Source organism: Triturus cristatus, chromosome 6 (assembly GCF_964204655.1).
Source record: "Triturus cristatus chromosome 6, aTriCri1.1, whole genome shotgun sequence".
NCBI lineage: Eukaryota > Metazoa > Chordata > Amphibia > Caudata > Salamandridae > Triturus > Triturus cristatus.
In genome coordinates this window covers 1102345041-1102365194 of record NC_140589.1, presented here as the reverse complement: position 1 = coordinate 1102365194, position 20154 = coordinate 1102345041, and positions in this window count along the sequence as shown.

The window sequence follows — 20154 nt, the reverse complement described above, 5'->3', positions numbered from 1 at the left end:
AGAGTTAAGACCTTAGCTATTAGGCCAGAGTACGAGTCTAAGACCTTAGCTATTAGGCCAGAGTAAGAGTTAAGACCTTAACCAGTAGGCCAGTGTAAGAGTTAAGACCTTAACCATTAGGCCAGAGTATGAGTCTAAGACCTTAGCTATTAGGCCAGAGTACGAGTCTAAGACCTTAGCTATTAGGCCAGAGTAAGAGTTAAGACCTTAACCATTAGGCCAAAGTACGAGTCTAAGACCTTAGCTATTAGGCCAGAGTAAGAGTTAAGACCTTAGCTATTAGGCCAGAGTAAAAGTTAAGACCTTAACCAGTAGGCCAGAGTGAGAGTTAAGACCTTAACCATTAGGCCAGAGTACGAGTCTAAGACCTTAGCTATTAGGCCAGAGTAAGAGTTAAGACCTTAACCAGTAGCCCAGTGTAAGAGTTAAGACCTTAACCATTAGGCCAGAATACGAGTCTAAGACCTTAGCTATTAGGCCAGAGTACGAGTCTAAGACCTTAGCTATTAGGCCAGAGTAAGAGTTAAGACCTTAGCTATTAGGCCAGAGTAAGAGTTAAGACCTTAGCTATTAGGCCAGAGTACGAGTCTAAGACCTTAGCTAATAGGCCAGAGTACGAGTCTAAGACCTTAGCTATTAGGCTAGAGTAAGAGTTAAGACCTTAGCTATTAGGCCAGAGTAAGAGTTAAGACCTTAGCTATTAGGCCAGAGTACGAGTCTAAGACCTTAGCTATTAGGCCAGAGTAAGAGTTAAGACCTTAACCAGTAGCCCAGTGTAAGAGTTAAGACCTTAATCATTAGGCCAGAATACGAGTCTAAGACCTTAGCTATTAGGCCAGAGAACGAGTCTAAGACCTTAGCTATTAGGCCAGAGTAAGAGTTAAGACCTTAGCTATTAGGCCAGAGTAAGAGTTAAGACCTTAGCTATTAGGCCAGAGTACGAGTCTAAGACCTTAGCTATTAGGCCAGAGTACGAGTCTAAGACCTTAGCTATTAGGCCAGAGTAAGAGTTAAGACCTTAGCTATTAGGCCAGAGTACGAGTCTAAGACCTTAGCTATCAGGCCATAGAATGAGTCTTACACTATAGCTATTAGGCCAGAGTAAGAGTTAAGACCTTAACCATTAGGCCAGAATACGAGTCTAAGACCATAGCTATTAGGCCAAAGTAAGAGTTAAGACCTTAACCATTAGGCCAGAGTAAGAGTTAAGACCTTAACCATTAGGCAAGAGTACGAGTCTAAGACCTTAGCTATTAGGCCAGAGTAAGAGTTAAGACCTTAGCTATTAGGCCAGAGTAAGAGTTAAGACCTTAACCAATAGGCCAGAGTAAGAGTTAAGACCTTCACCATTAGGCCAGAGTACGAGTCTAAGACCTTAGCTATTAGGCCAGAGTAAGAGTTAAGACCTTAACCAGTAGACAAGAGTAAGAGTTAAGACCTTAACCATTAGGCCAGAGTACGAGTCTAAGACCTTAGCTATTAGGCCAGAGTAAGAGTTAAGACCTTAACCAGTAGGCCAGTGTAAGAGTTAAGACCTTAACCATTAGGCCAGAGTACGAGTCTAAGACCTTAGCTATTAGGCCAGAGTAAGAGTTAAGACCTTAACCAGTAGGCCAGTGTAAGAGTTAAGACATTAACCATAAGGCCAGAGTACGAGTCTAAGACCTTAGCTATTAGGCCAGAATACGAGTCTAAGACCTTAGCTATTAGGCCAGAGTAAGAGTTAAGACCTTAGCTATTAGGCCAGAGTAAGAGTTAAGACCTTAGCTATTAGGCCAGAGTACGAGTCTAAGACCTTAGCTATTAGGCCAGAGTAAGAGTTAAGACCTTAACCAGTAGGCCAGTGTAAGAGTTAAGACCTTAACCATTAGGCCAGAGTATGAGTCTAAGACCTTAGCTATTAGGCCAGAGTACGAGTCTAAGACCTTAGCTATTAGGCCAGAGTAAGAGTTAAGACCTTAACCATTAGGCCAAAGTACGAGTCTAAGACCTTAGCTATTAGGCCAGAGTAAGAGTTAAGACCTTAGCTATTAGGCCAGAGTAAAAGTTAAGACCTTAACCAGTAGGCCAGAGTGAGAGTTAAGACCTTAACCATTAGGCCAGAGTACGAGTCTAAGACCTTAGCTATTAGGCCAGAGTAAGAGTTAAGACCTTAACCAGTAGCCCAGTGTAAGAGTTAAGACCTTAACCATTAGGCCAGAATACGAGTCTAAGACCTAAGCTATTAGGCCAGAGTAAGAGTTAAGACCTTAACCATTAGGCCAGAGAAAGAGTTAAGACCTTAACCATTAGATCAGAATACGAGTCTAAGAACGTAGCTATTAGGCCAGAGTAAGAGTTAAGACCTTAGCTATTAGGCCAGAGTAAGAGTTAAGAACTTAACCTGTAGGCCATAGTACGAGTCTAAGACCTTAGCTATTAGGCCAGAGTAAGAGTTAAGACCTTAGCTATTAGGCCAGAGTAAGAGTTAAGACCTTAACCAGTAGGCCAGAGAAAGAGTTAAGACCTTAACCATTAGACCAAATTACGAGTCTAAGACCTTAGCTATTAGGCCAGAGTAAGAGTTAAGACCTTAGCTATTAGGCCAGAGTAAACGTTAAGACCTTAACCAGTAGGCCAGAGTGAGAGTTAAGACCTTAACCATTAGGCCAGAGTACGAGTCTAAGACCTTAGCTATTAGGCCAGAGTAAGAGTTAAGACCTTAACCAGTAGCCCAGTGTAAGAGTTAAGACCTTAACCATTAGGCCAGAATACGAGTCTAAGACCTTAGCTATTAGGCCAGAGTACGAGTCTAAGACCTTAGCTATTAGGCCAGAGTAAGAGTTAAGACCTTAGCTATTAGGCCAGAGTAAGAGTTAAGACCTTAGCTATTAGGCCAGAGTACGAGTCTAAGACCTTAGCTATTAGGCCAGAGTACGAGTCTAAGACCTTAGCTATTAGGCCAGAGTAAGAGTTAAGACCTTAGCTATTAGGCCAGAGTACGAGTCTAAGACCTTAGCTATCAGGCCATAGTACGAGTCTTACACTATAGCTATTAGGCCAGAGTAAGAGTTAAGACCTTAACCATTAGGCCAGAATACGAGTCTAAGACCTTAGCTATTAGGCCAAAGTAAGAGTTAAGACCTTAACCTGTAGGCCAGAGTACGAGTCTAAGACCTTAGCTGTTAGGCCAGAGTAAGAGTTAAGACCTTAACCAGTAGGCCAGAGTAAGAGTTAAGACCTTAACCTGTAGGCCATAGTACGAGTCTAAGACCTTAGCTATTAGACCAGAGTAAGAGTTAAGACCTTAACCAGTAGGCCAGAGTAAGAGTTAAGACCTTAACCTGTAGGCCAGAGTAAGAGTTAAGACCTTAACCTGTAGGCCAGAGTACGAGTCTAAGACCTTAGCTATTAGGCCAGGGTAAGAGTTAAGACCTTATCCAGTAGGCCAGAGTAAGAGTTAAGACCTTAGCTATTAGGCCAGAGTAAGAGTTAAGACCTTAGCTATTAGGCCAGAGTAAGAGTTAAGACCTTAAGCAGTAGGCCAGAGTAAGAGTTAAGACCTTAACCTGTAGGCCATAGTACGAGTCTAAGACCTTAGCTATTAGGCCAGAGTAAAAGTTAAGACCTTAACCAGTAGGCCAGAGTAAGAGTTAAGAACTTAACCTGTAGGCCAGAGTAAGAGTTAAGACCTTAACCTGTAAGCCATAGTACGAGTCTAAGACCTTAGCTATTAGGCCAGAGTAAGAATTACGACCTTAGCTATTAGGCCAGAGTAAGAGTTAAGACCTTAACCATTAAGCCAGAGTACAAGTCTAAGACCTTAGCTATTTAGCCAGAGTAAGAGTTAAGACCTTAGCTATTAGGCCAGAGTAAGAGTTAAGACCTTAACCATTAGGCCAGAGTACGAGTCTAAGACGTTAGCTATTAGGCCAGAGTAAGAGTTAAGACCTTAACCAGTAGGCCAGAGTATGGGTTAAGACCTTAACCATTAGTCCAGAGTACGAGTCTAAGACCTTAGCTATTAGGCCAGAGTAAGAGTTAAGACCTTAGCTATTAGGCCAGAGTAAGAGTTAAGACCTTAACCAGTAGGCGAGAGTGAGAGTTAAGACCTTAACCTGTAGGCCATAGTATGAGTCTAAGACCTTAGCTATTAGGCCAGAGTAAGAGTTAAGACCTTGGCTATTAGGCCAGAGTAAGAGTTAAGACCTTAGCTATTAGGCCAGAGTAAGAGTTAAGACCTTAGCTATTAAGCCAGAGTAAGAGTTAAGACCTTAACCAGTAGGCGAGAGTGAGAGTTAAGACCTTAACCTGTAGGCCATAGTATGAGTCTAAGACCTTAGCTATTAGGCCAGAGTAAGAGTTAAGACCTTGGCTATTAGGCCAGAGTAAGAGTTAAGACCTTAGCTATTAGGCCAGAGTACGAGTCTAAGACCTTAGCTATCAGGCCATAGTACGAGTCTTACACCATAGCTATTAGGCCAGAGTAAGAGTTAAGACCTTAACCATTAGGCCAGAATACGAGTCTAAGACCTTAGCTATTAGGCCAGAGTAAGAGTTAAGACCTTAACCATTAGGCAAGAGTTCGAGTCTAAGACCTTAGCTATTAGGCCAGAGTAAGAGTTAAGACCTTAGCTATTAGGCCAGAGTAAGAGTTAAGACCTTAACCAGTAGGCCAGAGTAAGAGTTAAGACCTTCCCCATTAGGCTAGAGTAAGAGTTAAGACCTTAGCTATTAGGCCAGAGTACGAGTCTAAGACCTTAGCTATTAGGCCAGAGTAAGAGTTAAGACCTTAACCAGTAGGCCAGTGTAAGAGTTAAGACCTTAACCATTAGGCCAGAGTACGAGTCTAAGACCTTAGCTATTAGGCCAGAGTACGAGTCTAAGACCTTAGCTATTAGGCCAGAGTAAGAGTTAAGACCTTAGCTATTAGGCCAGAGTAAGAGTTAAGACCTTAGCTATTAGGCCAGAGTACGAGTCTAAGACCTTAGCTATTAGGCCAGAGTACGAGTCTAAGACCTTAGCTATTAGGCTAGAGTAAGAGTTAAGACCTTAGCTATTAGGCCAGAGTAAGAGTTAAGACCTTAGCTATTAGGACAGAGTACGAGTCTAAGACCTTAGCTATTAGGCCAGAGTAAGAGTTAAGACCTTAACCAGTAGGCCAGTGTAAGAGTTAAGACCTTAACCATTACGCCAGAGTACTAGTCTAAGACCTTAGCTATTAGGCCAGAGTACGAGTCTAAGACCTTAGCTATTAGGCCAGAGTAAGAGTTAAGACCTTAACCATTAAGCCAGAGTACCAGTCTAAGACCTTAGCTATTAGGCCAGAGTAAGAGTTAAGACCTTAACCATTAGGCCAGAGTAAGAGTTAAGACCTCAACCATTAGGCCAGAGTACGAGTCTAAGACCGTAGCTATTAGGCCAGAGTAAGAGTTAAGACCTTAAAGAGTAGGCCAGAGTAAGAGTTAAGAACTTAACCTGTAGGCCATAGTACAAGTCTAAGACCTTAGCTATTAGGCCAGAGTAAGAGTTAAGACCTTAGCTATTAGGCCAGAGTAAGAGTTCAGACCTTAACCATTAGGCCAAAGTATGAGTCTAAGACCTTAGCTATTAGGCCAGAGTAAGAGTTAAGACCTTAGCTATTAGGCCAGAGTAAAAGTTAAGACCTTAACCAGTAGGCCAGAGTGAGAGTTAAGACCTTAACCATTAGGCCAGAGTATGAGTCTAAGACCTTAGCTATTAGGCCAGAGTAAGAGTTAAGACCTTAACCAGTAGCCCAGTGTAAGAGTTAAGACCTTAACCATTAGGCCAGAATACGAGTCTAAGACCTTAGCTATTAGGCCAGAGTACGAGCCTAAGACCTTAGCTATTAGGCCAGAGTAAGAGTTAAGACCTTAGCTATTAGGCCAGAGTAAGAGTTAAGACGTTAGCTATTAGGCCAGAGTACGAGTCTAAGACCTTAGCTATTAGGCCAGAGTACGAGTCTAAGACCTTAGCTATTAGGCCAGAGTAAGAGTTAAGACCTTAGCTATTAGGCCAGAGTACGAGTCTAAGACCTTAGCTATCAGGCCATAGTACGAGTCTTACACTATAGCTATTAGGCTAGAGTAAGAGTTAAGACCTTAACCATTAGGCCAGAATACGAGTCTAAGACCTTAGCTATTAGGCCAAAGTAAGAGTTAAGACCTTAACCATTAGGCCAGAGTAAGAGTTAAGACCTTAACCATTAGGCAAGAGTACGAGTCTAAGACCTTAGCTATTAGGCCAGCGTAAGAGTTAAGACCTTAACCAATAGGCCAGAGTAAGAGTTAAGACCTTCACCATTAGGCCAGAGTACGAGTCCAAGACCTTAGCTATTAGGCCAGAGTAAAAGTTAAGACCTTAACCAGTAGGCCAGAGTGAGAGTTAAGACCTTAACCATTAGGCCAGAGTATGAGTCTAAGACCTTAGCTATTAGGCCAGAGTAAGAGTTAAGTCCTTAACCAGTAGCCCAGTGTAAGAGTTAAGACCTTAACCATTAGGCCAGAATATGAGTCTAAGACCTTAGCTATTAGGCCAGAGTACGAGTCTAAGACCTTAGCTATTAGGCCAGAGTAAGAGTTAAGACCTTAGCTATTAGGCCAGAGTAAGAGTTAAGACCTTAGCTATTAGGCCAGAGTACGAGTCTAAGACCTTAGCTATTAGGCCAGAGTATGAGTCTAAGACCTTAGCTATTAGGCCAGAGTAAGAGTTAAGACCTTAGCTATTAGGCCAGAGTACGAGTCTAAGACCTTAGCTATCAGGCCATAGTACGAGTCTTACACTATAGCTATTAGGCCAGAGTAAGAGTTAAGACCTTAACCATTAGGCCAGAATACGAGTCTAAGACCTTAGCTATTAGGCCAAAGTAAGAGTTAAGACCTTAACCATTAGGCCAGAGTAAGAGTTAAGACCTTAACCATTAGGCAAGAGTACGAGTCTAAGACCTTAGCTATTAGGCCAGAGTAAGAGTTAAGACCTTAGCTATTAGGCCAGAGTAAGAGTTAAGACCTTAACCAATAGGCCAGAGTAAGAGTTAAGACCTTCGCCATTAGGCCAGAGTACGAGTCTAAGACCTTAGCTATTAGGCCAGAGTAAGAGTTAAGACCTTAACCAGTAGACAAGAGTAAGAGTTAAGACCTTAACCATTAGGCCAGAGTACGAGTCTAAGACCTTAGCTATTAGGCCAGAGTAAGAGTTAAGACCTTAACCAGTAGGCCAGTGTAAGAGTTAAGACCTTAACCATTAGGCCAGAGTACGAGTCTAAGACCTTAGCTATTAGGCCAGAGTAAGAGTTAAGACCTTAACCAGTAGGCCAGTGTAAGACTTAAGACCTTAACCATAAGGCCAGAGTACGAGTCTAAGACCTTAGCTATTAGGCCAGAGTACGAGTCTAAGACCTTAGCTATTAGGCCAGAGTAAGAGTTAAGACCTTAGCTATTAGGCCAGAGTAGGAGTTAAGACCTTAGCTATTAGGCCAGAGTACGAGTCTAAGACCTTAGCTATTAGGCCAGAGTAAGAGTTAAGACCTTAACTAGTAGGCCAGTGTAAGAGTTAAGACCTTAACCATTAGGCCAGAGTACGAGTCTAAGACCTTAGCTATTAGGCCAGAGTACGAGTCTAAGACCTTAGCTATTAGGCCAGAGTAAGAGTTAAGACCTTAGCTATTAGGCCAGAGTAAGAGTTAAGACCTTAGCTTTTAGGCCAGAGTAGGAGTCTAAGACCTTAGCTATTAGGCCAGAGTAAGAATTAAGACCTTAACCAGTAGGCCAGTGCAAGAGTTAAGACCTTAACCATTAGGCCAGAGTACGAGTCTAAGACCTTAGCTATTAGGCCAGAGTACGAGTCTAAGACCTTAGCTATTAGGCCAGAGTAAGAGTTAAGACCTTAGCTATTAGGCCAGAGTAAGAGTTAATACCTTAGCTATTAGGCCAGAGTACGAGTCTAAGACCTTAGTTATTAGGCCAGAGTACGAGTCTAAGACCTTAGCTATTAGGCCAGAGTAAGAGTTAAGACCTTAGCTATTAGACCAGAGTACGAGTCTAAGACCTTAGCTATCAGGCCATAGTACGAGTCTTACACTATAGCTATTAGGCCAGAGTAAGAGTTAAGACCTTAACCATTAGGCCAGAATACGAGTCTAAGACCTTAGCTATTAGGCCAAAGTAAGAGTTAAGACCTTAACCATTAGGCCAGAGTAAGAGTTAAGACCTTAACCATTAGGCAAGAGTACGAGTCTAAGACCTTAGCTATTAGGCCAGAGTAAGAGTTAAGACCTTAGCTATTAGGCCAGAGTAAGAGTTAAGACCTTAGCTATTAGGCCAGAGTACGAGTCTAAGACCTTAGCTATCAGGCCATAGTACGAGTCTTACACTATAGCTATTAGGCCAGAGTAAGAGTTAAGACCTTAACCATTAGGCCAGAATACGAGTCTAAGACCTTAGCTATTAGGCCAAAGTAAGAGTTAAGACCTTAACCATTAGGCCAGAGTAAGAGTTAAGACCTTAACCATTAGGCAAGAGTACGAGTCTAAGACCTTAGCTATTAGGCCAGAGTAAGAGTTAAGACCTTAGCTATTAGGCCAGAGTAATAGTTAAGACCTTAACCAATATCCCAGAGTAAGAGTTAAGACCTTCACCATTAGGCCAGAGTACGAGTCTAAGACCTTAGCTATTAGGCCAGAGTAAGAGTTAAGACCTTAACCAGTAGACAAGAGTAAGAGTTAAGACCTTAACCATTAGGCCAGAGTACGAGTCTAAGACCTTAGCTATTAGGCCAGAGTAAGAGTTAAGACCTTAACCAGTAGGCCAGTGTAAGAGTTAAGACCTTAACCATTAGGCCAGAGTACGAGTCTAAGACCTTAGCTATTAGGCCAGAGTAAGAGTTAAGACCTTAACCAGTAGGCCAGTGTAAGAGTTAAGACCTTAACCATAAGGCCAGAGTACGAGTCTAAGACCTTAGCTATTAGGCCAGAGTACGAGTCTAAGACCTTAGCTATTAGGCCAGAGTAAGAGTTAAGACCTTAGCTATTAGGCCAGAGTAAGAGTTAAGACCTTAGCTATTAGGCCAGAGTACGAGTCTAAGACCTTAGCTATTAGGCCAGAGTAAGAGTTAAGACCTTAACCAGTAGGCCAGTGTAAGAGTTAAGACCTTAACCATTAGGCCAGAGTACGAGTCTAAGACCTTAGCTATTAGGCCAGAGTACGAGTCTAAGACCTTAGCTATTAGGCCAGAGTAAGAGTTAAGACCTTAACCATTAGGCCAAAGTACGAGTCTAAGACCTTAGCTATTAGGCCAGAGTAAGAGTTAAGACCTTAGCTATTAGGCCAGAGTAAAAGTTAAGACCTTAACCAGTAGGCCAGAGTGAGAGTTAAGACCTTAACCATTAGGCCAGAGTACGAGTCTAAGACCTTAGCTATTAGGCCAGAGTAAGAGTTAAGACCTTAACCAGTAGGCCAGAGTAAGAGTTAAGACCTTAATCATTAGGCCAGAGTACGAGTCTAAAACCTTAGCTATTAGGCCAGATTAAGAGTTAAGACCTTAAACAGTAGGCCAGAGTAAGAGTTAAGACCTTAATCATTAGGCCAGAGTACGAGTCTAAAACCTTAGCTATTAGGCCAGAGTAAGAGTTAAGACCTTAACCATTAGGCCAGATTAAGAGTCTAATATCTTTGCTATTAGGCCAGAGTAAGAGTTAAGACCTTAAACATTAGGCCAGAGTATGAGTCTACGACCTTAGCTATTAGGCCAGACTAAGAGTTAAGACCTTAGCTATTAGGCCAGAGTAAGAGTTAAGACCTTAACCAGTAGGCCAAAGTAAGAGTTAAGACCTTAACCAGTAGGCCAGAGTAAGAGTCTAAGACCTTGGCTATTAGGCCAGAGTACGAGTCTAAGACCTTAGCTATTAGGCCAGAGTAAGAGTTAAGACCTTAACCAGTAGGCCAGAGTAAGAGTTAAGACCTTAACCATTAGGCCAGAGTACGAGTCTAAGCCCTTACCTATTAGGCCAGAGTAAGAGTTAAGACCTTAACCAATTGGCCAGTGTAAGAGTTAAGACCTTAACCATTAGGCCAGAGTATGAGTCTAGGACCTTAGCTATTAGGCCAGAGTAAGAGTTAAGACCTTAGCTATTAGGCCAGAGTAAGAGTTAAGACCTTAACCAGTAGGCCAGAGTGGAAGTTAAGACCTTAACCAGTAGGCCAAAGTAAGAGTTAAGACCTTAACCAGTATTCCAAAGTAAGAGTTAAGACCTTGACCAGTAGGCCAGAGTACGAGTCTAAGACCTGAGCTATTAGGCCAGAGTACGAGTTAAGACCTTAACCAGTAGGTCAGAGTACGAATCTAAGACCTTAGCTATTAGGCCAGAGTACCAGTCTAAGACCTTAGCTAATAGGCCAGAGTAAGAGTTAAGACCTTAAACATTAGGCCAGAGTATGAGTCTACGACCTTAGCTATTAGGCCAGACTAAGAGTTAAGACCTTAGCTATTAGGCCAGAGTAAGAGTTAAGACCTTAACCAGTAGGCCAAAGTAAGAGTTAAGACCTTAACCAGTAGGCCAGAGTAAGAGTCTAAGACCTTGGCTATTAGGCCAGAGTACGAGTCTAAGACCTTAGCTATTAGGCCAGAGTAAGAGTTAAGACCTTAACCAGTAGGCCAGAGTAAGAGTTAAGACCTTAATCATTAGGCCAGAGTACGAGTCTAAAACCTTAGCTATTAGGCCAGATTAAGAGTTAAGACCTTAAACAGTAGGCCAGAGTAAGAGTTAAGACCTTAATCATTAGGCCAGAGTACGAGTCTTAAACCTTAGCTATTAGGCCAGAGTAAGAGTTAAGACCTTAACCATTAGGCCAGATTAAGAGTCTAATATCTTTGCTATTAGGCCAGAGTAAGAGTTAGGACCTTAGCTATTAGGCCAGAGTAAGAGTTAAGACCTTAACCAGTAGGCCAGAGTAAGAGTTAATACCTTAACCATTAGGCCAGAGTACGAGTCTAAGACCTTAGCTATTAGGCCAGAGTAAGAGTTAAGACCTTAACCAGTAGGCCATGGTAAGAGTTAAGACCATAATCATTAGGCCAGAGTACGATTCTAAAACCTTAGCTATTAGGCCAGAGTAAGAGTTAAGACCTTAGCTATTAGGCCAGAGTAAGAGTTAAGACCTTAACCAGTAGGCCAGAGTACGAGTCTAAGACCTTAGCTATTAGGCCAGAGTAAGAGTTAAGACCTTAGCTATTAGGCCAGAGTACGAGTCTAAGACCTTAGCTATTAGGCCAAAGTAAGATTTAAGACCTTAGCTATTAGGCCAGAGTAAGAGTTAAGACCTTAACCAGTAGGCCAGGGTAGGAGTTAAGACCTTAACCAGTAGGCCAAAGTAATAGTTAAGACCTTAACCAGTATTCCAGAGTAAGAGTTAAGACCTTGGCCAGTAGGCCAGAGTACGAGTCTAAGACCTTAGCTATTAGGCCAGAGTACGAGTTAAGACCTTAACCAGTAGGTCAGAGTACGAGTCTAAGACCTTAGCTATTAGGCCAGCGTACCAGTCTAAGACCTTAGCTATTAGGCCAGAGTAAGAGTTAAGACCTTAAACATTAGGCCAGAGTATGAGTCTAAGACCTTAGCTATTAGGCCAGAGTAAGAGTTAAGACCTTAGCTATTAGGCCAGAGTAAGAGTTAAGACCTTAACCATTAGGCCAGAGTACGACTCTAAGACCTTAGCTATTCGACCAGAGTAAGAGTTAAGACCTTAACCAGTAGGCCAGAGTAAGAGTTAAGATCTTAACCAGTAGGCCAGAGTAAGAGTCTAAGACCTTAGCTATTAGGCCAGAGTAAGAGTTAAGACCTTAACCAGTAGGCCAGAGTAAGAGTTAAGACCTTAACCAGTAGGCCAGAGTAAGAGTCTAAGACCTTAGCTATTAGGCCAGAGTAAGAGTTAAGACCTTAACCATTAGGCCAGAGTACCAGTCTAAGACCTTAGCTATTAGGCCAGAGTAAGAGTTAGGACCTTAGCTATTAGGCCAGAGTAAGAGTTAAGACCTTAACCATTAGGCCAGATTATGAGTCTAATACCTTTGCTATTAGGCCAGAGTAAGAGTTAAGACCTTAGCTATTAGGCCAGAGTAAGAGTTAAGACCTGAACTAGTAGGCCAGAGTAAGAGTTAAGACCTTAACCATTAGGCCAGAGTACGAGTCTAAGCCCTTACCTATTAGGCCAGAGTAAGAGTTAAGACCTTAACCAGTAGGCCAGAGTAAGAGTTAAGACCTTAACCATTAGGCCAGAGTATGAGTCTAAGACCTTAGCTATTAGGCCAGAGTAAGAGTTAAGACCTTAGCTATTAGGCCAGAGTAAGAGTTAAGACCTTAACCAGTAGGCCAGAGCAAGAGTTAAGACCTTAACCATTAGGCCAGAGTACGAGTCTAAGACCTTAGCTATTAGGCCAGAGTAAGAGTTAAGACCTTAGCTATTAGGCCAGAGTACGAGTCTAAGACCTTAGCTTTTAGGCCAGAGTAAGATTTAAGACCTTAGCTATTAGACCAGAGTAAAAGATAAGACCTTAACCAGTAGGCCAGGGTAGGAGTTAAGACCTTAACCAGTAGGCCACAGTAAGAGTTAAGACCTTAACCAGTATTCCAGAGTAAGAGTTAAGACCTTGACCAGTAGGCCCGAGTACGAGTCTAAGACCTTAGCTATTAGGCCAGAGTACGAGTTAAGACCTTAACCAGTAGGTCAGAGTAAGAGTCTAAGACCTTAGCTATTAGGCCAGAGTACCAGTCTAAGACCTTAGCTATTAGGCCAGAGTAAGAGTTAAGACCTTAAACATTAGGCCAGAGTATGAGTCTAAGACCTTAGCTATTAGGCCAGAGTAAGAGTTAAGACCTTAGCTATTAGGCCAGAGTAAGAGTTAAGACCTTAACCATTAGGCCAGAGTACAACTCTAAGACCTTAGCTATTCGGCCAGAGTAAGAGTTAAGACCTTAGGTATTAGGCCCGCGTAAGAGTTAAGACCTTAGCTATTAGGCCAGAGTAAGAGTTAAGACCTTAACCAGTAGGCCAGAGTAAGAGTTAAGATCTTAACCAGTAGGCCAGAGTAAGAGTCTAAGACCTTAGCTATTAGGCCAGAGTAAGAGTTAAGACCTTAACCATTAGGCCAGAGTACGAGTCTAACACCTTAGCTATTAGGCCAGAGTAAGAGTTAGGACCTTAGCTATAAGGCCAGAGTAAGAGTTAAGACCTTAACCATTAGGCCAGATTACGTGTCTAATACCTTTGCTATTAGGCCAGAGTAAGAGTTAAGACCTTAGCTAGTAGGCCAGAGTAAGAGTTAAGACCTTAACCAGTAGGCCAGAGTAAGAGTTAAGACCTTAACCATTAGGCCAGAGTACGAGTCTAAGCCCTTACCTAATACGCCAGAGTAAGAGTTAAGACCTTAACCAGTAGGCCAGAGGAAGAGTTAAGACCTTAACCATTAGGCCAGAGTATGAGTCTAAGACCTTAGCTATTAGGCCAGAGTAAGAGTTAAGACCTTAGCTATTAGGCCAGAGTAAGAGTTAAGACCTTAACCAGTAGGCCCGAGTAGAAGTTAAGACCTTAACCAGTAGGCCAAAGTAAGAGTTAAGACCTTAACCAGTATTCCAGAGTAAGAGTTAAGACCTTGACCAGTAGGCCAGAGTACGAGTCTAAGACCTTAGCTATTAGGCCAGAGTACGAGTTAAGACCTTAACCAGTAGGTCAGAGTACGAGTCTAAGACCTTAGCTATTAGGCCAGAGTACCAGTCTAAGACCTTAGCTATTAGGCCAGAGTAAGAGTTAAGACCTTAAACATTAGGCCAGAGTATGAGTCTAAGACCTTAGCTATTAGGCCAGAGTAAGAGTTAAGACCTTAGCTATTAGGCCAGAGTAAGAGTTAAGACCTTAACCATTAGGCCAGAGTACGAGTCTAAGACCTTAGCTATTCGGCCAGAGTAAGAGTTAAGACCTTAGCTATTAGGCCAGCGTAAGAGTTAAGACCTTAGCTATTAGGCCAGAGTAAGACTTAAGACCTTAACCAGTAGGCCAAAGTAAGAGTTAAGACCTTAACCAGTAGGCCAGAGTAAGAGTCTAAGACCTTAGCTATTAGGCCAGAGTACGAGTCTAAGACCTTAGCTATTAGGCCAGAGTAAGAATTAAGACCTTAACCAGTAGGCCAGAGTAAGAGTTAAGACCTTAATCATTAGGCCGGAGTACGAGTCTAAAACCTTAGCTATTAGGCCAGATTAAGAGTTAAGACCTTAACCAGTAGGCCAGAGTAAGAGTTAAGACCATAATCATTAGGCCAGAGTACGAGTCTAAAACCTTAGCTATTAGGCCAGAGTAAGAGTTAAGACCTTAACCATTAGGCCAGATTAAGAGTCTAATATCTTTGCTTTTAGGCCAGAGTAAGAGTTAGGACCTTAGCTATTAGGCCAGAGTAAGTGTTAAGACCTTAACCAGTAGGCCAGAGTAAGAGTTAATACCTTAACCATTAGGCCAGAGTACGAGTCTAAGACCTTAGCTATTAGGTCAGAGTAAGAGTTAAGACCTTAACCAGTAGGCCAGAGTAAGAGTTAAGACCATAATCATTAGGCCAGAGTACGAGTCTAAAACCTTAGCTATTAGGCCAGAGTAAGAGTTAAGACCTTAGCTATTAGGTCAGAGTAAGAGTTAAGACCTTAACCAGTAGGCCAGAGTACGAGTCTAAGACCTTAGCTATTAGGCCATAGTAAGAGTTAAGACCTTATCTATTAGGCCAGAGTAAGAGTTAAGACCTTAGCTAGTAGGCCAGAGTAAGAGTTAAGACCTTAGTTATTAGGCCAGAGTAAGAGTTAAGACCTTAACCAATAGGCCAGAGTAAGAGTTAAGACCTTAACCATTAGGCCAGAGTACGAGTCTAAGACCTTAGCTATTAGGCCAGAGTAAGAGTTAAGACCTTAACTATTAGGCCAGAGTAAGAGTTAAGACCTTAACCATTAGGCCAGAGTACGAGTCTAGGACCTTAGCTATTAGGCCAGAGTAAGAGTTAAGACCTTATCTATTAGGCCAGAGTAAGAGTTAAGACCTTAGCTATTAGGCCAGAGTAAGAGTTAAGACCTTAGTTATTAGGCCAGAGTAAGAGTTAAGACCTTAATCAATAGGCCAGAGTAAGAGTTAAGACCTTAACCATTAGGCCAGAGTACGAGTCTAAGACCTTAGCTATTCGACCAGAGTAAGAGTTAAGACCTTAACCAGTAGGCCAGAGTAAGAGTTAAGATCTTAACCAGTAGGCCAGAGTAAGAGTCTAAGACCTTAGCTATTAGGCCAGATTAAGAGTCTAATATCTTTGCTTTTAGGCCAGAGTAAGAGTTAGGACCTTAGCTATTAGGCCAGAGTAAGTGTTAAGACCTTAACCAGTAGGCCAGAGTAAGAGTTAATACCTTAACCATTAGGCCAGAGTACGAGTCTAAGACCTTAGCTATTAGGTCAGAGTAAGAGTTAAGACCTTAACCAGTAGGCCAGAGTAAGAGTTAAGACCATAATCATTAGGCCAGAGTACGAGTCTAAAACCTTAGCTATTAGGCCAGAGTAAGAGTTAAGACCTTAGCTATTAGGTCAGAGTAAGAGTTAAGACCTTAACCAGTAGGCCAGAGTACGAGTCTAAGACCTTAGCTATTAGGCCATAGTAAGAGTTAAGACCTTATCTATTAGGCCAGAGTAAGAGTTAAGACCTTAGCTAGTAGGCCAGAGTAAGAGTTAAGACCTTAGTTATTAGGCCAGAGTAAGAGTTAAGACCTTAACCAATAGGCCAGAGTAAGAGTTAAGACCTTAACCATTAGGCCAGAGTACGAGTCTAAGACCTTAGCTATTAGGCCAGAGTAAGAGTTAAGACCTTAACTATTAGGCCAGAGTAAGAGTTAAGACCTTAACCATTAGGCCAGAGTACGAGTCTAGGACCTTAGCTATTAGGCCAGAGTAAGAGTTAAGACCTTATCTATTAGGCCAGAGTAAGAGTTAAGACCTTAGCTATTAGGCCAGAGTAAGAGTTAAGACCTTAGTTATTAGGCCAGAGTAAGAGTTAAGACCTTAATCAATAGGCCAGAGTAAGAGTTAAGACCTTAACCATTAGGCCAGAGTACGAGTCTAAGACCTTAGCTATTCGACCAGAGTAAGAGTTAAGACCTTAACCAGTAGGCCAGAGTAAGAGTTAAGATCTTAACCAGTAGGCCAGAGTAAGAGTCTAAGACCTTAGCTATTAGGCCAGAGTAAGAGTTAAGACCTTAACCAGTAGGCCAGAGTAAGAGTTAAGACCTTAACCAGTAGGCCAGAGTAAGAGTCTAAGACCTTAGCTATTAGGCCAGAGTAAGAGTTAAGACCTTAACCATTAGGCCAGAGTACCAGTCTAAGACCTTAGCTATTAGGCCAGAGTAAGAGTTAGGACCTTAGCTATTAGGCCAGAGTAAGAGTTAAGACCTTAACCATTAGGCCAGATTATGAGTCTAATACCTTTGCTATTAGGCCAGAGTAAGAGTTAAGACCTTAGCTATTAGGCCAGAGTAAGAGTTAAGACCTTAACCATTAGGCCAGAGTAAGAGTTAAGACCTTAACCATTAGGCCAGAGTATGAGTCTAAGAACTTAGCTATTAGGCCAGAGTAAGAGTTAAGACCTTAGCTATTAGGCCAGAGTAAGAGTTAAGACCTTAACCAATAGGCCAGAGTAAGAGTTTAGACCTTAACCATTAGGACAGAGTATGAGTCTAAGACTTTAGCTATTAGGCCAGAGTAAGAGTTAAGACATTAACCAGTAGGCCAGAGTAAGAGTTAAGACCTTAACCATTAGGCCAGAGTACGAGTCTAAGACCTTAGCTATTAGGCCAGAGTAAGAGTTAAGACCTTAGCTATTAGGCCAGAGTACGAGTCTAAGACCTTAGCTTTTAGGACAGAGTAAGATTTAAGACCTTAGCTATTAGGCCAGAGTAAGAGTTAAGACCTTAACCAGTAGGCCAGGGTAGGAGTTAAGACCTTAACCAGTAGGCCACAGTAAGAGTTAAGACCTTAACCAGTATTCCAGAGTAAGAGTTAAGACCTTGACCAGTAGGCCAGAGTACGAGTCTAAGACCTTAGCTATTAGGCCAGAGTACGAGTTAAGACCTTAACCAGTAGGTCAGAGTAAGAGTCTAAGACCTTAGCTATTAGGCCAGAGTACCAGTCTAAGACCTTAGCTATTAGGCCAGAGTAAGAGTTAAGACCTTAAACATTAGGCCAGAGTATGAGTCTAAGACCTTAGCTATTAGGCCAGAGTAAGAGTTAAGACCTTAGCTATTAGGCCAGAGTAAGAGTTAAGACCTTAACCATTAGGCCAGAGTACAACTCTAAGACCTTAGCTATTCGGCCAGAGTAAGAGTTAAGACCTTAGGTATTAGGCCCGCGTAAGAGTTAAGACCTTAGCTATTAGGCCAGAGTAAGAGTTAAGACCTTAACCAGTAGGCCAGAGTAAGAGTTAAGATCTTAACCAGTAGGCCAGAGTAAGAGTCTAAGACCTTAGCTATTAGGCCAGAGTAAGAGTTAAGACCTTAACCATTAGGCCAGAGTACGAGTCTAACACCTTAGCTATTAGGCCAGAGTAAGAGTTAGGACCTTAGCTATAAGGCCAGAGTAAGAGTTAAGACCTTAACCATTAGGCCAGATTACGTGTCTAATACCTTTGCTATTAGGCCAGAGTAAGAGTTAAGACCTTAGCTAGTAGGCCAGAGTAAGAGTTAAGACCTTAACCAGTAGGCCAGAGTAAGAGTTAAGACCTTAACCATTAGGCCAGAGTACGAGTCTAAGCCCTTACCTAATAGGCCAGAGTAAGAGTTAAGACCTTAACCAGTAGGCCAGAGTAAGAGTTAAGACCTTAACCATTAGGCCAGAGTATGAGTCTAAGACCTTAGCTATTAGGCCAGAGTAAGAGTTAAGACCTTAGCTATTAGGCCAGAGTAAGAGTTAAGACCTTAACCAGTAGGCCAGAGTAGAAGTTAAGACCTTAACCAGTAGGCCAAAGTAAGAGTTAAGACCTAACCAGTATTCCAGAGTAAGAGTTAAGACCTTGACCAGTAGGCCAGAGTACGAGTCTAAGACCTTAGCTATTAGGCCAGAGTACGAGTTAAGACCTTAACCAGTAGGTCAGAGTACGAGTCTAAGACCTTAGCTATTAGGCCAGAGTACCAGTCTAAGACCTTAGCTATTAGGCCAGAGTAAGAGTTAAGACCTTAAACATTAGGCCAGAGTATGAGTCTAAGACCTTAGCTATTAGGCCAGAGTAAGAGTTAAGACCTTAGCTATTAGGCCAGAGTAAGAGTTAAGACCTTAACCATTAGGCCAGAGTACGAGTCTAAGACCTTAGCTATTCGGCCAGAGTAAGAGTTAAGACCTTAGCTATTAGGCCAGCGTAAGAGTTAAGACCTTAGCTATTAGGCCAGAGTAAGAGTTAAGACCTTAACCAGTAGGCCAAAGTAAGAGTTAAGACCTTAACCAGTAGGCCAGAGTAAGAGTCTAAGACCTTAGCTATTAGGCCAGAGTACGAGTCTAAGACCTTAGCTATTAGGCCAGAGTAAGAATTAAGACCTTAACCAGTAGGCCAGAGTAAGAGTTAAGACCTTAATCATTAGGACAGAGTACGAGTCTAAAACCTTAGCTATTAGGCCAGATTAAGAGTTAAGACCTTAACCAGTAGGCCAGAGTAAGAGTTAAGACCATAATCATTAGGCCAGAGTACGAGTCTAAAACCTTAGCTATTAGGCCGAGTAAGAGTTAAGACCTTAACCATTAGGCCAGATTAAGAGTCTAATATCTTTGCTTTTAGGCCAGAGTAAGAGTTAGGACCTTAGCTATTAGGCCAGAGTAAGAGTTAAGACCTTAACCAGTAGGCCAGAGTAAGAGTTAATACCTTAACCATTAGGCCAGAGTACGAGTCTAAGACCTTAGCTATTAGGTCAGAGTAAGAGTTAAGACCTTAACCAGTAGGCCAGAGTAAGAGTTAAGACCATAATCATTAGGCCAGAGTACGAGTCTAAAACCTTAGCTATTAGGCCAGAGTAAGAGTTAAGACATTAGCTATTAGGTCAGAGTAAGAGTTAAGACCTTAACCAGTAGGCCAGAGTACGAGTCTAAGACCTTAGCTATTAGGCCAGAGTAAGAGTTAAGACCTTATCTATTAGGCCAGAGTAAGAGTTAAGACCTTAGCTATTAGGCCAGAGTAAGAGTTAAGACCTTAGTTATTAGGCCAGAGTAAGAGTTAAGACCTTAACCAATAGGCCAGAGTAAGAGTTAAGACCTTAACCATTAGGCAAGAGTACGAGTCTAAGACCTTAGCTATTAGGCCAGAGTAAGAGTTAAGACCTTAACTATTAGGCCAGAGTAAGAGTTAAGACCTTAACCATTAGGCCAGAGTACGAGTCTAGGACCTTAGCTATTAGGCCAGAGTAAGAGTTAAGACCTTATCTATTAGGCCAAAATAAGAGTTAAGACCTTAGCTATTAGGCCAGAGTAAGAGTTAAGACCTTAGTTATTAGGCCAGAGTAAGAGTTAAGACCTTAATCAATAGGCCAGAGTAAGAGTTAAGACCTTAACCATTAGGCCAGAGTACGAGTCTAAGACCTTAGCTATTAGGCCAGAGTAAGAGTTAAGACCTTAGCTATTAGGCTAGAGTAAGAGTTAAGACCTTAGCTATTCGGCCAGAGTAAGAGTTAAGACCTTAGCTATTAGGCCAGCGTAAGGGTTAAGACCTTAGCTATTAGGCCAGAGTAAGAGTTAAGACCTTAACCAGTAGGCCAAAGTAAGAGTTAAGACCTTAACCAGTAGGCCAGAGTAAGAGTCTAAGACCTTAGCTATTAGGCCAGAGTACGAGTCTAAGACCTTAGCTATTAGGCCAGAGTAAGAGTTAAGACCTTAACCAGTAGGCCAGAGTAAGAGTTAAGACCATAATCATTAGGCCAGAGTACGAGTCTAAAACCTTAGCTATTAGGCCAGAGTAAGAGTTAAGACCTTAACCATTAGGCCAGATTAAGAGTCTAATATCTTTGCTTTTAGGCCAGAGTAAGAGTTAGGACCTTAGCTATTAGGCCAGAGTAAGAGTTAAGACCTTAACCAGTAGGCCAGAGTAAGAGTTAATACCTTAACCATTAGGCCAGAG